We start from the raw sequence: 16400 nt of genomic DNA, 5'->3' as shown, positions 1-16400 counted from the left end.
TTATTTCTTTAAATATTATTTTGTGATTTTTATTCTCCAACTCATTCTTAAGTAGTAACACCTTAAACTTCCTACTAATTTTGATTTTACCATTTTGCTTCTTATCTTTTTTTTTTAAGTTACTTTTTTATTGAGATAACATTGGTTTACAGCACGCAAGCACCCACCAGTGTCCATCACAGTTCTTTGGGTCTCCTCCCAAGCCTACCCCATACTCCTCCCTTCTGATAATCTTAGCTCCACAGTCAGAGCTCTTGTGGCTTTCTGTTTGTTTGGTTTTGCCTTTTCTTTGTGTGTGTGTGTGTGTCTGTGTATCTATTCCACAGATGATTGAAATCTCCCTATATTTATCTTTTTGACTTAGAATAATCCCTCCTATTCCCATCCATGGTATAGCAATTGGCAAGATTCCATCCTTTTTTATATATTGTATATATATAACTCAGCTTCCTTCTCTGCCATATGCCACTGGATACTTAATGTTGATTCCATAACTTGCCTATTGTAAATAATACTGCATGAACATATGAGTATCTATATGCCTTTGAATTAGTGCACTTGCATTCTTTAAGTATATAACTAGTTGTGAAATTGCTGGGTTATAAAGTAGATCTGTTTTTAATGTTTTGAGAACCTGCATACTGTTTTCCAAAGGGAATTAACCATTCTCCATTTCTACCAATAATATATGAGGGTTCCCTTTTCTCCACACACTCTACAACCCTCATTGTAGAGTGGTTTTTATTATGCTTTACCTGTTGATACTAATGCATGTGCTGTATGCACATTTATTTCATTTACAAATAATAAGCATTGTTTTCCCTAAGCCATCCTTAATTGTTAGTGAAATAGTGATTCTTAACACCTGCAATAGATTTTTAAATAGAATTTATGTTAATAGTGATCATCAGTATTTTTCTAATATCAAAAGTAAAGCTTTTTGGTGAAGACAGAGAAAACAGTGGATGAACAGAGCACATGAGTCCTCACTTTTTTCACTGAGGATTTGTGTCTGGAGGGTACATCAGGACCAGTGTCTTAGCAAGGAGGAAAGACAAAAACCTTTGGAGAGGGTAGGAAAGACGGAAAAACGGTAAGTCCGGCACTGTGCCAGTTCGCCAGAGAGCACCCATGCTCCTTGGGCCCTCCATGTTCTCCCATACATCTGGCTTGAGGAGGGTGCACATTGCCCAGCAAGAGCATAACCTGTTGGTTGCCCAACAAAAGCCACGCAGGTTGCTGGGGGCTGGTTTTGATAGTGGGGAGAGCCACTTGACTTCGACTTTCCCATGCACAGTCTGTCTTTCCAGGGTTGTCTGTGCCTGCCCTGAAGAGTCAGAGACAACAACTGTCCTCTCCCTGTGCAAACTCAGGTCTGCATCTAGAGTGCATAAAAGAAATGGTGAATAGCTGCAGTGAATTCAATCTTCCCAATAGGTTTTTCAGTGAATGCTATTGGGACATCAATGAATGTGCAAGCCTAGAACTGTGCCATTTCTGGTGTTTTCTTCCCAGCCCTGAGGGAGAGTGCAACAACTCTGAGCACAGCAAACATACAGTTTTTACAGGGGGTTCCTAGATCACAGGCTTTAGAAGCCCTGGGTATACACCCACATTCCTGCATGACCTCTGGGTCTACTCCCAGTGTGTTGAATTGGAAACTGAGTATCTGCAGTGAATAGGACCTGAGAACGAAGGGCACCCAGTTTTATGGAGGCCACTGTGGGGAGTCAGGAGTGGTAGCCACCGCCTACAGAATACCCTCTTGGGTGTTCTCTGAAGTCCTGATTTGCTTCTGCCGGAGAGTTCAGAAATCCTGGGGGAAAGATCTAATACAACAGAATAGGCACACATGAAGCCATAATGCAGGACAATTTGAGACCTCAAGGAAATGGATTACCACATGGAGGGAACAATTCACCTGAATCCAACACAAAAATATTGGAGAAAGCAGAGTTTCCTTAACCAATGTGTTGGGAAAACTGGATAGCCACATGCAAAATTTGAAAAAAAAAGGAAGAAAAAGAAACTAGATCACCATCTTTCACTATGCACAAAAATTAAGTCAGAATGGATTAGTCATGGACCTATGAACCAAATGCATAAAATAGGCAAAATAATTCATATTATTGTCTTTAATGACATTTTTGTGTATTAATCTCCCTGGACAAGCAAAACAAAAGTACATATAAACAAATGGGACTACATTGAACTAAAAAAAAAATCTGTACAATGAAAGAAACTATAAGAAAATTAGAAAAACACCCTCTGAATGGGAGAACATAATTGTGCATCATATATCTGACAAAGAATTGAGATATAAAATATATAAAGAACTTGTGCAACTCAAAAACAGCAGCAACAAAACAAACAACCAACTCAATATAAACATGGGCAGAAGAGTTAAATATACACTTCTGAACTAACAGATACTTGAAAAGAATAGTTATCATCACATCATCAATAAAATGGAAATCAAGACCACAAAGAGATACCATCTCACACCTATAAGAATGACTCATCTCCAGAGACCTGAAAATTTAAGTGTTGGTGAGGATTTAGAGAGAAAGGAACACTTCTATACTGTGGGTGTTCCAGCACTTACGGCAAACAGTATGGGATTTCCTCAAAATATTAAAAATATATCTAACATATGGTCCAGCAATTTCACTTATAGGTACCAACATAAAGAATGTAAAAATAGTAATTAAAAATTATATTTAAACTTCTAGGTTCATTGTAGCCCTATTTACAATAGTCAAGAAGTGGAAATAACCTAAGTGTCTAAGTTCAGAGAAGTGGCTAGAACAAAAGTGGTGAATATATACATAATGGAAGGCGACTCAGCTGTAAAAAAGTGAATGCTTGTCACAACAGAATGGGTGGAACTGGGAGGAGGGGGATAATGCTAAGTGGAATAAGTCAGAAGGAGAAAGGCAAATACCAGGTGGTTTAATTTATAAATGGAATATGGAGAAACAAAATAAATGGGCAGGCAAAACCAAATAAATAACAAATACCAGAAAAGTGACTGAAAATATAGCTACATGAGTAGGATAGATTCATAAAGTAGGGAGAGTATCTAATAGACTGCAGTGGAGAACTACAGGATCCTTGTTGGTGCATGTCATGTGAGGACATACTTCTAAAGGGGTATGACCATATCACTTTGAATCACATGCAGTTTGTAAACCAAAATTACAGCATTAATACATTTAAAAGCAAAATGTATTAAGATTATAGTCCTCAGGTAAGTTTTATTTTATATATTGTATTTTTAAAAAGGGCTTTTTAAAACGATTTATTTATGCACACAAGAACTGGGGTACTGGCCAGTGATGTGGGGGAGTGTGGATTCATCAGAGCAGAATGGGGAATAGATAAGGTGGATTGACTGAAATAAATTGCTGAGGGGAGAAGCTGGCAAGACAGGAGAAGTCTGCTGCATCATATGGGTCAGCTTCCTGGTCAGGGATCGAACATGTGCTGCAGTGGCTGCAATAGCTTCATAATTTTATAGCGCCCAGACTTAACCCCATGTCCCACCAGGAAGGCCCGACAATTGTTATATTCTATGTAACAACATTTTAGAAATTAACAACAACAACAAAAAATGCAAGTACCATGAGTCACTCTTAAAAAAGTAAAGTTTTCTATAGTAGGCAGACTCCTAATTTAATCTTAATGATTATTGCCTCCTTGAATTCATACTTCTGTGTAAGTCCCTGCTGTTGAGAGTGGGCTAGACCAAATGATTTGCTTCTAACCACTAAATTTTACCCAACTTGGAGGAACATCACTTCCAGGATCACACTACAAAAAAATGTGATTTCTGTCTTATGAACAGATCCACTCTTTTGGTTGATTATGTTCCAAATCCTTATGTTTGCATTTCTTCTTTGTATAATATCAGTCAAGCTTTTTGACCCATTTTGATTGGATTTTCCCAACATTTTAAGTAATTTTTTTATATCTTAAAGGCTTTTTAAACTTATACATATATATATATTATATAATTATACTTATATAATTTATATATACATATATATATATATATTAGTAATGAATATGTGCTAACTTACAACACTGAATAGATTCCAAGTATATAATTTCTCACCTCAGAAACTATATGTCACCCCCTGCTTATACCCAAATGTCTGGTCATCACCCACTGGCAACCAAGTTGCCCACTCAGATTCATCCCCTCTTAGTTCTAGAATGATGGTAGCCAAATTCCACTGTTACAGTCTCAAACTTTGATTTTGACTTTCCTTTATTTTTTTTTTATTCTACAAAGGGATTTTGCAATCATACGATTGTCTTTCTTCTTCTAACTTATTTCACTTAGCAAAATCTTCTCTAGATTGATCTCTGTTTGCAGATGGCAAGATTTTATCATACTTTTATGACTGAGTAGTATTCACTTGTATAAATAAACATATCTTTACCTAATAATTAAGCATTAGACAAATGAACTATTTCCTCACCTTGACTATTGTGTATAGTACTGTAATGAACATAGGAATGCATGTATCTTTTGAATTAGTGTTTTCAAAGCCTTTAGATAAATACCCAGAACTGGAATTATTGAATCATATAGTAGCTCAGTCACTAATATTTGTGGAAACTCCATACTGTCAGCATAGTGACTGCCCCCATTGGCATTCCCTTCTACGTCCTTGTTAACATTAATTGTTTCTTGAATATTTGATAACCATTTTAATGAGTGTACTTTAAATTGCATTATAGGTTTGATTTTCATATTTATAATGATAAGTGATATATGTCTGTTATCCATCTGTGTGTCTCCTTTGCTGGAATAACTATTTAGGTCCCCTGCCCATGTTTTAAATTGGGTTGAGGGTTTCTTTTCTGTCATTGAGTTATATAACTTGTGTAGATATTTCAAATACTACCAGATTTATATATGGTGTACCATCCTTTCACCCATAGGATAAATTTTGACTGATTGTAGTCTATGTTGTTTTTATTGTAATTGTTAAATTCAGTGTGTTACTATTTTGTTGAGGATTTGTTCATATAAGTTCATCAGAAATTTTTGATCCATAATTTTCTTTTCTTCTTCTTCTTCTTCTTTTTTTTTTTTTTTTTTGTCATGTCCTTTCCAGGTTTTGTTATTAACATTATGCTGGCCTTATAAAAGGAGGCATTTCCTTATTTCTGAATTCTTGGAAGAACTCATGAATGATGGATTTTCTGGGAATATTTCTAGAATCCACCAATGTAGTCTTTTAGGACTTTACTTTTGTTTCTTTAGGAGATTTCTGATTACTATTTCGATTTATCGTCTAGATCTATCATTTCAGATTTTCTGGTTCTTCCTGTTATGTACTGAGAGGTTGTATGATTTCAAGACATGTATCTAGAGCTTTAAAGTTGTTCAACTTATTGGCATTCAGAAGTTCACAGCAGTTGTTTATACTTTTTTGTATTTCTATGTTTTCCATTATAATGTTACCTATTTTCTTTCTTACTCTATTTGAGTCTTTTCTCCTTTTCCTTAATAAGTTTAATCAAAGATTTGTCAGTTTTATTGATTTAGAAAACAGCTCTTTATTCACTGATTTTTTTAAACTTTTTTATTTTATACTTCATTTACTCTCCATTGTTTATTTTCTTCCTTTTACTGACTTTGGACTTTTTTTCCCCATAATTCCATTATTCCACAAAGGGATTTTGCAATCATACAATTGTCTTTCTTCTTCTAACTTAGGTTAGGAGTTAGGCTGTCTAATATTTTTCTTTTTTTCTGAAGATAAACTTGTAGGACTGTAGGTCTCCTTTTTGGTACAGCTTTAGCTGAATCCCAGATTCTGTGTAGTTTTTTCTTTTTTATCTTAATTTACCTCAATATGTCTTTAGATTTCTCCTTTGATTTATTTGATGACCTAATAGTTGTTTAATTTCTACTTTGTCCCTGATTTGTTCTTTCAGTTGATTCCCAAATCTACTATATGATCTTTATTCTTATACTCGATTTCTAACTTTATACCACACTGGTTAACAAAATGCTTGATATGATTTCTCAGAATCATTGATATTTGATTAGTGACATAACACATCATCTATATTGAAAGCTTCTATGTGCACTTGAAAATAATATATATTCTGTTGCTATTGCATAGTATATTTTGTACATATCTGCTGTACCATCTAGTTTAACATATCATTTAAGACTGATGTTTCTTCCCAGTCTGTGGAATGTCATTTTGTTCTTTTGACCATGTCTTTCATGTAGCAAAAATGTTTAATTTTAATGAAGTACAGCTTATCAATTTTTAGTTTTATGTACTGTAACTTATGTATTTAATCTAAAAGGCATTGGCATATCCAGGATCATATGTTTTCTCCATATTATCTTCTATTTAAGTTTTGTATTTTATATAGAGGCCTCTGATTAATTTTGAATTAATTTTTGTGCAGTGTATTAGGTCTATATCTAGTCCCATTTTTTTTTGCAAGTTAATGCCCAATTGTTCAGAATTATTTGTTGAAAAGACTATGTGCTCCTTTTTATCACCTCTTCTCCCGTGTTAAAGACCATTTGATCTATTTCTAGACTCTTTAGTCTACACATCTCTTTGATGAATATTTGTTTCCTCTTTTGCCAGTGCCATGCCATTTTGATTACTCTTAGCTATATGGTAAATCTTGGATTTGTGTATATGAGCTTTCCAATTTTGTTTCCTTTCAATCCTGTGTTGGATTTTCTTAGTTTTTTGCCTACCTTCATAATAAACTCTTGAATAAATTTTTTGATGCACATAAATTGAATCCCTGGTGCTTTGGTCTGGGTTGTATAAAGTTTGTTACTCAGATTGGAAAGACTTACATTTTGAAAACATCGAGTCTTCATATCCATGAATGTAGAATATCTCTTCATTTATTTGGTTCTAGTACATTTATTGGAGTTGTATCAGTGCCCTCATATAGGTCTGTAGATATTACATAAGTATTTTATTTTCAAGGGCACTAATTAATGAAAATGACACTGTGTTTTCAATTTCACTTTTTTTGTTATTGGGACGTAGGAGAGCAATTCAGTTTTGTATAATAATGTTCAATTCTGCATCCTGCTGAAATTGGTTATTAGTTCCAACAGCTTTTTTGTCAGTTCTTTCAGATTTTCGGATAGGCAATCATTTCATCTGCAAAGACAGTTCTACTTCTTCCTTCCTTATTTGTATACTTTGTGTTTCTTCTTCTTGCTTTGTTGTATTATTAAGAATTTTCAGTACAATGTTAAAAAGAATGGTAAAGAGGGAATAACAGAGAGGACAGCTGTGCTTGTACCAGATTTTAGAAGAGCATCTCTGAATTTTTTTCATCATTAATTTACTGTTATTTGTGGGATATTTTATAGGTCTCACTCACATTTGTATTATACAGAGTTTTTATCATGATACTTTTTAAATGCTTTTGCTGCATGTGATGATATAATCATATACTTTTTCTTGTTGACCTTCTGATATAGTGAATTATAATAATTGATTTTTGAATGTTAACCTGTTTTGAACACCTGGATAAATCTAACTTGGTTATGCTGTTTAAGTCTTTTTTATACATTACTGAATTCTGTTTAGGATTTTTACATTTTCATTCATGAAAGATGTTCTGTACTTTTCTTGTATTATATTTGTCTCCTTACTGTGTTAAGGTAGTGCTGGCCTAATTGAATTTATTAGGAAGTATTACCTCTTCTATTATCCTTTGAGTGAGAGACAAGTTAGAGAAATGGTATAATTTATTCCTTAAATACTTGGTAGAAATCATCAGTGTATCATCTGGTCTTAGTGCTTTGTAATGTTATCATTATTGATTCAATTTCATTAATATGTATAGGATTATACAGATTATTTATATTATGTGAGTTTTGGTAAATTGTGTCTTTAAAGGTTTTATTTAGTTTACTTCATTTGGCATTAAACTTGTAGGCATAGAATTGTTCACAACATTCCTTGATATTTTAGTATTCATAATGTAGTGATGTTCCACTTTAATATCTGATATTAGTAATTTCTGATCTTTTCTCTTTTTTTAGCCTGACTAGAAGCATATATTTTTTTATTGCTCTTTTTAAAAACTAGCTCTTGATTTCATTGATTGTTTCTATTGATTCCTATTTTCAATTTCATTAACATTTTTTCTCCAATTATTCTTAATTTATTTTTTATATTTTGACTTGATTTGTTCTTTTTAGTTTCCTAAGGTAAAAATTTTAATTTAGAAATCACTGATTTTAGAACTTTCTTCTTTTCTAATATAAATATGTAACAATTATAAGTACAATTTTGCTGTGGACCACAGTTTTAATTAATTATATTTCAACTTTTTTTTTTTTTTTGCCATTGTGTTATTCAGAAATATTGGGCATATTTTTTTTCTTCTTGGTATATACGTTGGAGTGAACTATCTGTTCATAAAGTGACACTATGCTTAACATTGAAAAACTGTTAATCTAGTTTTCAAAGAGACCACAGCATTTTATATTCCCAACAGCAATATTTGAAGATAATAGTTTCTCCACATCCCCATAAAACTTGTTTCTGCTTGCCCATTTTAATTATAGCCTTCCTAGTGGGTGTAAAGTTACCTCTTACTGAGCTTTTGATTTGAATTTCCCTCATGACTAATAATTTTGAGCATTATTTCTTATGCTTACTGACCATCTGTACATCTTCTTTCAAGAAATGTCTATGCAAATCTTTTGCTCAATTTAAAATTGACTCTTTTTATTATTCATTATAAGATATTTTATATATTCTAGGCACAATTCCCTTGCCAAAATATAATTTATGAATAGTTTATCTGATTATTTGTCTTGTCCTTTCATTTTATTCATTATATCATTTGTAGTACAAGAGCTTTAATTGCTTTATAGCCTCACTTATTCATATTTTGTTGTTGTGTTTTGGATGACTTGTCTAAGAAAGTGTGACAAAATTTCTATTCTGTATTTTCTTCTATGCGATCCATAGATCTAGCTCTAAATTACAGCCCTTTGGCCCATTTTCAAATTACTTTTGGTGTCTGTCATGTATTAGAGTCCCATCTCCATTGTTTGTTAATAACTAGTTTTCCCAGGACCATTGGTTGATAAGACCATTATTTTTCTACTGAATTATCTTTACATTGCTATAGGAAATTATTTTTAATTTTTATTCTTAGAACGTTCATTTCTAGCTTAAAGGACTATAATTGGTCTCACTATAATTGCTTTTGTTTTCTGAAAACAATGAACTCATTTATTAGTTCTAATAGAGTTTTAGTACATAAAATGTAATTGAAATATATAAGATCATATTATTTGCACATTGAGGCAGTTCATTTCTTCCTTCCTTATTTGGGTGCATTTTACTTATTTTTCTTGCCTAGTTTCTCTTGCCTAAAACCTCCAGTGCAATGCTGAATGATAGAGGTGGCAACCATACAGAATGTGTTTTCAATGAGTGGTGAGTGGCATTTTTAATTAGCACAGTATTTTCTTTTCTTTTCTTTTCTTTTTAAGACTTATTTATTTATTCATACAGAACTGGGGTACAGGCCAGAGATGCGGAGGGTGAGAGGATTCACCAGAGACAGAGCAGGGAGCAGAACAGGCAGATCGACGAAGTACACTGCTGAGGGGAGCAACGGGCGGGTCAGGAGAGGTCTCCCATACCATTTGGTCACCTCCGGGGCAGGCGGGGATTGAACTCATGCGGAAGTGGCTTTAGCTTCTCAGTGCTGTGCTTTAACCCGCTGCGCCACTGGGGAGGGCCCAGCACAGTATTTTCAAAGAGATTGCAATCAGTTCTTCAATATCAAGTATGGTATTAACTTTGGGATTTTCATATATGCCCTAAATCATCTTGAGGTATTTTCTTTTAATTATAATTCATTGACACTTCAATCATAAATGAGTTTTGTTTTTTAGAATATGTTCTATGTATTGTGAGATGACTCCATGAAACCTGTTCACTGTTTTAATGCCATAGTATGTATACCATATAGTTGATTTGAGGTTCTTAAACTAACTTTGCATTCCTGGGATAAGTCTAACTGGATTATCAGCATAATCCTTATAAATGTTGCTAGATTTGGTTCATTAAGGTTTTAAGATATATTGGTATATATAGTGATGGCTTTGCTTGTTTATGATATCAGGATAGTTCTGCTCTCATAAAATGAGCTCGGATATACTCCTTTCTATTCTATATTTTGAGAAACCTTTTTGAAGAATTAGAAGGAACTTCTTTTTTATTTTTTTTTAAAGATTATTTATGCCTATAAAAACTGAGGTACATTCCAGAGGTGAGGGGTTGAGAGGATTCACCAGAAACAGAGTGTTGAGCAGAACAGGCAGATTGATTAAGTACACTGCTGAGGGGAGCATTGGGTGGGTCAGGAGAGTTCTGCTATGCCACATGGGTCATCTCTCTGCCTGGGGATTGAACTCATGCTGTAGTGACTGCTGAGAGCTTCACAGTGCTGCACTGTAACCCCTTATACCACCAGGGATAGCCCGAAGGAGTTTTTTAATGGTGACTAGATCTCATCAGGGAAATGTTCGGTGCTTTGTTATTTTCATTATGGGAGGTTTTGAAGTCACTCAATTTGATCATCTTACTTGTTATAAGTCAATTCAGATTTCCTGATTGGTTTTTTTGTTGTTTGTTTATTTTTACAATTATTTTTCCTTAGGGAAGATCTGCCGTACTTCTTATTTTTCCATTTTTAGAAGTCCTGCTTCTTTAAGAACTTTTAAATTAAACTTCACCAAATGTTTGTATCTACATCTAGTAGAATGGTAAATATTTGGTTTACTTATTTAAACTCATTATAACAGTTGTCAAACTATAGTCCATAGACCAAATCTGACTTACTGCTTGTTATTATACATAATATTTTATTGCAATACAGACACACCCATTTATTTATCTATTGTCTGTGACTGCTTTCAGGCTATAGTGGTAACTACAGTAGAAGAAACTGAAGCAGAAACAATTTGGCCTATAAAGCCTAAACTTTCTAGATTACTACTCAAATAGTGATAATATTTTCTAAAGTTACAGTAATCTTGTTTTGTTGAAATAAGTCTAATTTGTGAACATATGATTCATATTGTCTCAGGAATTAGTTTGATGTGCATCTCAATACAATTTCACACCTGTATTTATGTACAGGATTGACCTATAATTTCCTTTTTTTTTAGCTGCCTTTATTGAGTTTTGGTGTCATTGTATCTTTTTTCATCACTATTGATAAATTATATTATTTCAAGAAATTTAAAATTTCTTCTCAAATTTTAAATATATTGAGTAAAGATTTTTTATATAATATTCTAATGTACTTTCACACATATAGGATACTCTTTTATTTTAGTCTCTTAAATTATTTTTGTTGTATTTATTGTTAAATGAACAACTTTGGTTTTGATATTTCTGTCATGTCTGATTAACATTTGCCCTTATTTTCATTATTTTCTTCCTTCTGTGTGGCCTCTTAGGGACTATTTCGCTTTTATTTTCCTAACTTCTTAATATGTAACAATTGATCACAGCATGGTGATCAGAGTTAGGTGGTGACCCTACTTTTGAAAATTTCTCTGGTCACTAACACTGATCACCATCTTGCAATCCATACTTATTTCCCTTGTGACTCTATCTCCCAACCACTTAGCAGATACCATATATCTCATGAATTTTCACTTACAAATTTATTTTATAATTTGTATTTTTATGACTTTTATTTTTGTAATGTCCTAATATCTAATATCCCTATCTATAGTTTGTTTCCCAATTAAACTAATCTATAGTTTCTTTCTTTCTATTATATACCCACATAAGTATGCAGTTCAACACTTCTGCATAGCATAACCACATGCAGCCATTTCTCTTCGCCTCCTTTAAAAATTACTCTCAACTTCTAATGACACACGGGTGATTTGGTGATGGGAAGTCCACAGGGATTACAACTGAGATGGAAAAATGCACAAAATGATGTAAAAATAAATTATTATATTATTTAAAAAAATACTCTCAACTTCTAACGTTACTTATTTTTAATTTTTAAATAGTATTTAATTTTAGAGGTCCCAATACTCTTCACATTTCCATCTTTTTATATACTTATTCAAACATTTATCCATTTCCTCATAGACATCACTTTCATTTATTAGCATCTTTTCTACCAGCTTCAATAGCTGGCTAACTTTTGAACTTGTTCTAATTTCATTCACTTTGTTCTGGTTACTCAATATCTATAAACTCATCTTAAATTGTGAATATTGAATTTAAAAACTATAGAGGCTCTACAAGTTATTGTTTTCACGATGAGATAATTTAGCCTTTCCTCTGTTGGACAGAAGAGGAAGAAAAGGAGCACCAGACCTGTACACGAAGGACTCACAACTTTTGTAGTATTCAGTCCACTTCCAGTTTGGCTCTGTAGAGTGTTTTCTAGAAATTTCACTTTCAAGCTTGGCAAGTTCTTGCCTTCCCCACTTTGGAGAAAGAAATATTCCTACCACAATAAGTCACTTACTATCACTTACATAGAATGACTTCCCTGTATACTTTGTCCTAGGTGCTATGGGATTATGTCCAGGTCTTAGACTTTGAGCTACCTGCTCTCTGCCCTCAAAATCAGAGAATATGTATTTACGCCGCCTCCTATTAGTTTCATTGTGAGTGGAGGTGACCATTTTAATTACACTTAACCTAGTATGGCACATTACTTTATATGCAAAAGAATGACTGCCAAACAGGAATCCTCCTAACCATCAGCAAACCTGGGGTCCATCTTTTTGTGGTTTTATTAGACCAAAAGTATCGCCATTGCAGTGTGGCCACTGATGATCTGGTATCCAAAGGCAGCCAAAAAGTTATTCCAAGCAGGAGCCTCTGAGGATGAGATCACATGTATATTTATAGTTCCTGACTCCAACATTTATATTTTGTTCTTTAAGTTAACATTAAGGTTTCAGAAAAATGGAAGACTGTCTCTCAAAATGACCCCTAATTATAGTGGCCATGCAAGCATGTCTAGCATGTGAGGAGGCCCCCATCAGTTGCTTCCCCAATTGCTAGGAAGAGGCAGTGAAGCAGTCAGCTCTTGGCTAAACTTCAGGCAGCACATCAACTCTGGGATTGAGTGTTGCCATAGTTACCTTGACTGGTCTAATCATCGCACATGGGAGGTAAGATTAAAATATCCAAAGAAAAGAAGAATGTTGTGGGGAAATCATTTCTGGTTTTCATTTTCACTGGGAAATTCCCTAACATCATTTTGAACTAAAATACAGGTCCATTTTCCTTGTTATAAAAGCTGAGTATGCCATTTTGTGGGCTTAAATGGCAGGATGGCAAAATTGTATGTTTGTGTATTCGTCTGCGTTTTGTGTGGATGGGGGTAGGTTAAGCTTTGAAATAGGTCCTACAAACACACACACATGTATATTAGTGCCAGCGGAAAACTTTAGGCCTCAACTATTCATATCCATAGAAAAATTAAGTGATTATTACTCATTAAAAATTAGGTTTGTTACAAAAAAAATAAAACACAATGTAATAGCCCAGATGCCCAATGTGCTTAATAAAACCATCAAGTTCAGTCAATAGACACTTCACACAATGCATGTATGTGTGTGTGGGTGTGCACACACATAGATGCATATGTGCATGCTCACACAGGCACACTTCACTAATCTCTGATACTTTCCATCTGTCAGTGAGAATGAATCTTTCCAATCATTTTAAAAACCATTCTGTTTTTGTGAAGCTTTGAGCTTGTACCCAGTGAAAGCTTGGCAGGAAGCATACGTTTCTTACTCAAGTTCCTGAACACGACAGCTGTGCTTCTCTCACACAACTTGGGAAAATGTTCCCAGTCTTAATCAACTGGCACAAGGCAGCAGAGGGGCTAAATAGAGCTTGTGTCACAGAGCATCCATAAATGTGTCAATTTCGCTCTTCTTGTAGATCCTCTACTCTGCAGCTTTTTTTTTTTTTTTTTATCAGCTCTTGTTTTTTTTCATTCTGTGCCATTTTTCTATTTGGGACAGTGCCTATTCTTTCAGAAGATACTTTAGCGTCTCATCTTCTTGGCCATGTAGCAATTCTCAGTAAGTTAAGGAAAATTAGTGTTCACTTTTCCCCCATATCATTTACATTAAAGATAAGAGGTAAAAAAAATCTTGCTTTCACCTGGAACCCTCACAAATTGCAGTGTTGGTACATAATATATCCTATGTACGTTACTAAAATTAATTGTGATTAACTTTTAATAATTTCTTGCTAATACTAGGCTACTTTGGCCCCTTATCATCACATTAGTCACTACACAGAGTATCCTCACTAGAAAGAAAACTTATTAAATTAGATCATTTAATGTTATCTCTGCAGATGAGATGAGAAAACTGAGGTTTGCTGAGATTAAATGATTTGCCTTTGTCACACTACTAATGACTGGTTGCTTTAGAATGACAGACTTTTTATATTTATATCTGGTATAAGGACTTGGATCAGATGTATGTGGAGATAATTTCCTGACCAAGTAGTGTAGTCCTTGGAACTTGGTGACAATATTTGATCTTTTTGTTTAAAACTATAAAATATATCTACCCTCCCTATAAAAACAGAACAGGATTTGCAAGCAGACCCTCGTGTTTGTATACCCTTGTTACTGATGACTACTTCAATATTTAAAAAAAAAAATAGTATTTCTTGAACCTTTGTTTTTGTTTTTTTTATTTTTTGTATATGAAATGATGATTAAAATATCTACTTTGCATGGAATCTCTAAAGTTTAAATGGAATAATGCATGTGGCTCTACTGCTACCATTTTTATGTTCCACACTGTTTTCACAGGTAGTAGATATGTCCAAGAGGACTTGAAAATCACTCTGTACTTGTTAATGTCAGCTGATGATAAATAGTCTTCTAGGTGAAGAAACCTAGGTGGCTTAGAATAATTACAGTTTATTACAGTGCTTAACATACATTATGATAGTAATCATTATAATAATCATTATTCACTACATAATCAGATAATTTCCTGTCAGTGTCAGAGGTTTTCTGAGAAATTTCTATATGTGAACAAATAGAAAAAAATAGTTAATGTGGGCAGCAGAGATTCATATGTGAATAGCTTCTGTTCTTTTGATACTTAAGCCCTTTCCTCTAAGGCATTTTGGTTAGTCACATGACTCTTCAGCCTGTAGAGCTGCTGTTTTCTTTCTCCAAACAAATGTTCGGCTTTGACTAGTAAGGAAACTTTTGGCCACTTTTACTTTTTCCTTCTTACTTTTGCCTGGTGATTGATGGTGCCTTAGGTCATCATTAAGATCTATTATAGGATTCTTCAGAATAGCATAGGCCTCTGGAGCCGAAGATGCCCATTCCTATTTCTTTGCAAATATCATCCAAGACACTTCTGTCTCTTAAACAAACAAAACCAATCTTGTGATAATTTATCAATTTTTTTAAAAGTAGAATATTCCTCCCGTATCCTCCTGTTGAATAAAGATAATGTGCATAGCTTAAATGTTTGATCTATTGAATACATTCATGAGTAGGAGGCCCCAAATCATAGTTTTAGTGAAATGATACCCTGTAAACCTCGGTCACGTCAGTATTTCTGAATGTAAAGTCACAAACATCAACAGGGTGATGGTAAGTTGAAAAATTTTGAGGATAAACATCTCTAAGTTCAAAATGATGCTTCTTATATTGCTTAGATTCTCTTTGCCTCATCATATGACTATTATGATGTTGGAAAGAGATAAAATTGAGAGAGGATTGTGTAATATGCAGAGATACAAGTAGTCTAATATTCCACCTTATTATTCACAGTTACTGTCTTGGAGTTGAGGTAAAAACAAATCTCTTGAAGCTAATTGCCATTATGGCCAAAGAGAAACATGATAAATAAAACAGACTGACAGCTTTCTCATCTCAGTTAATTCAAGCTCTGCATGAAGTAAAGGGAGTGCTGTCTGGTGCAGGGTTAGCTCTTAGCTTCTCTAGTGCAGAAGTCAGGCACACCCCATGATCACCACCCCAACACACTGCCTGTTGGGTTGGCCAGTCTGATTGAGATGCTTCTACCAGGGACTCAAGTCCTGATCGCAAAGAGTGATGTAAATAGTGGCATAAACTAGCATCCTGCATTATTTGAACTTAAACATCTCCCTTCAGCCTTTGGATGGGCCTAATAAGACAGAGAGCCAGCATTCACTAGGTGTCTATTGAGCACTTACTCTGGATGGACACTTTGCTAGGTAATGCAAGTGACAGATCTATATTATGGACTGTGGTGTACAATAAACACAGATGCTAATTTTGAGGCAAACTGGTGACAGTCAAAGACACATCTTTTCCCTCTGAGGTTAAGCTAG

Source organism: Condylura cristata, unplaced genomic scaffold (assembly GCF_000260355.1).
Source record: "Condylura cristata isolate star-nosed mole 26May11 unplaced genomic scaffold, ConCri1.0 scaffold00025, whole genome shotgun sequence".
NCBI lineage: Eukaryota > Metazoa > Chordata > Mammalia > Eulipotyphla > Talpidae > Condylura > Condylura cristata.
The sequence above is the reverse complement of the archived record's forward strand: the minus strand, read 5'-3'. Positions refer to the sequence as shown.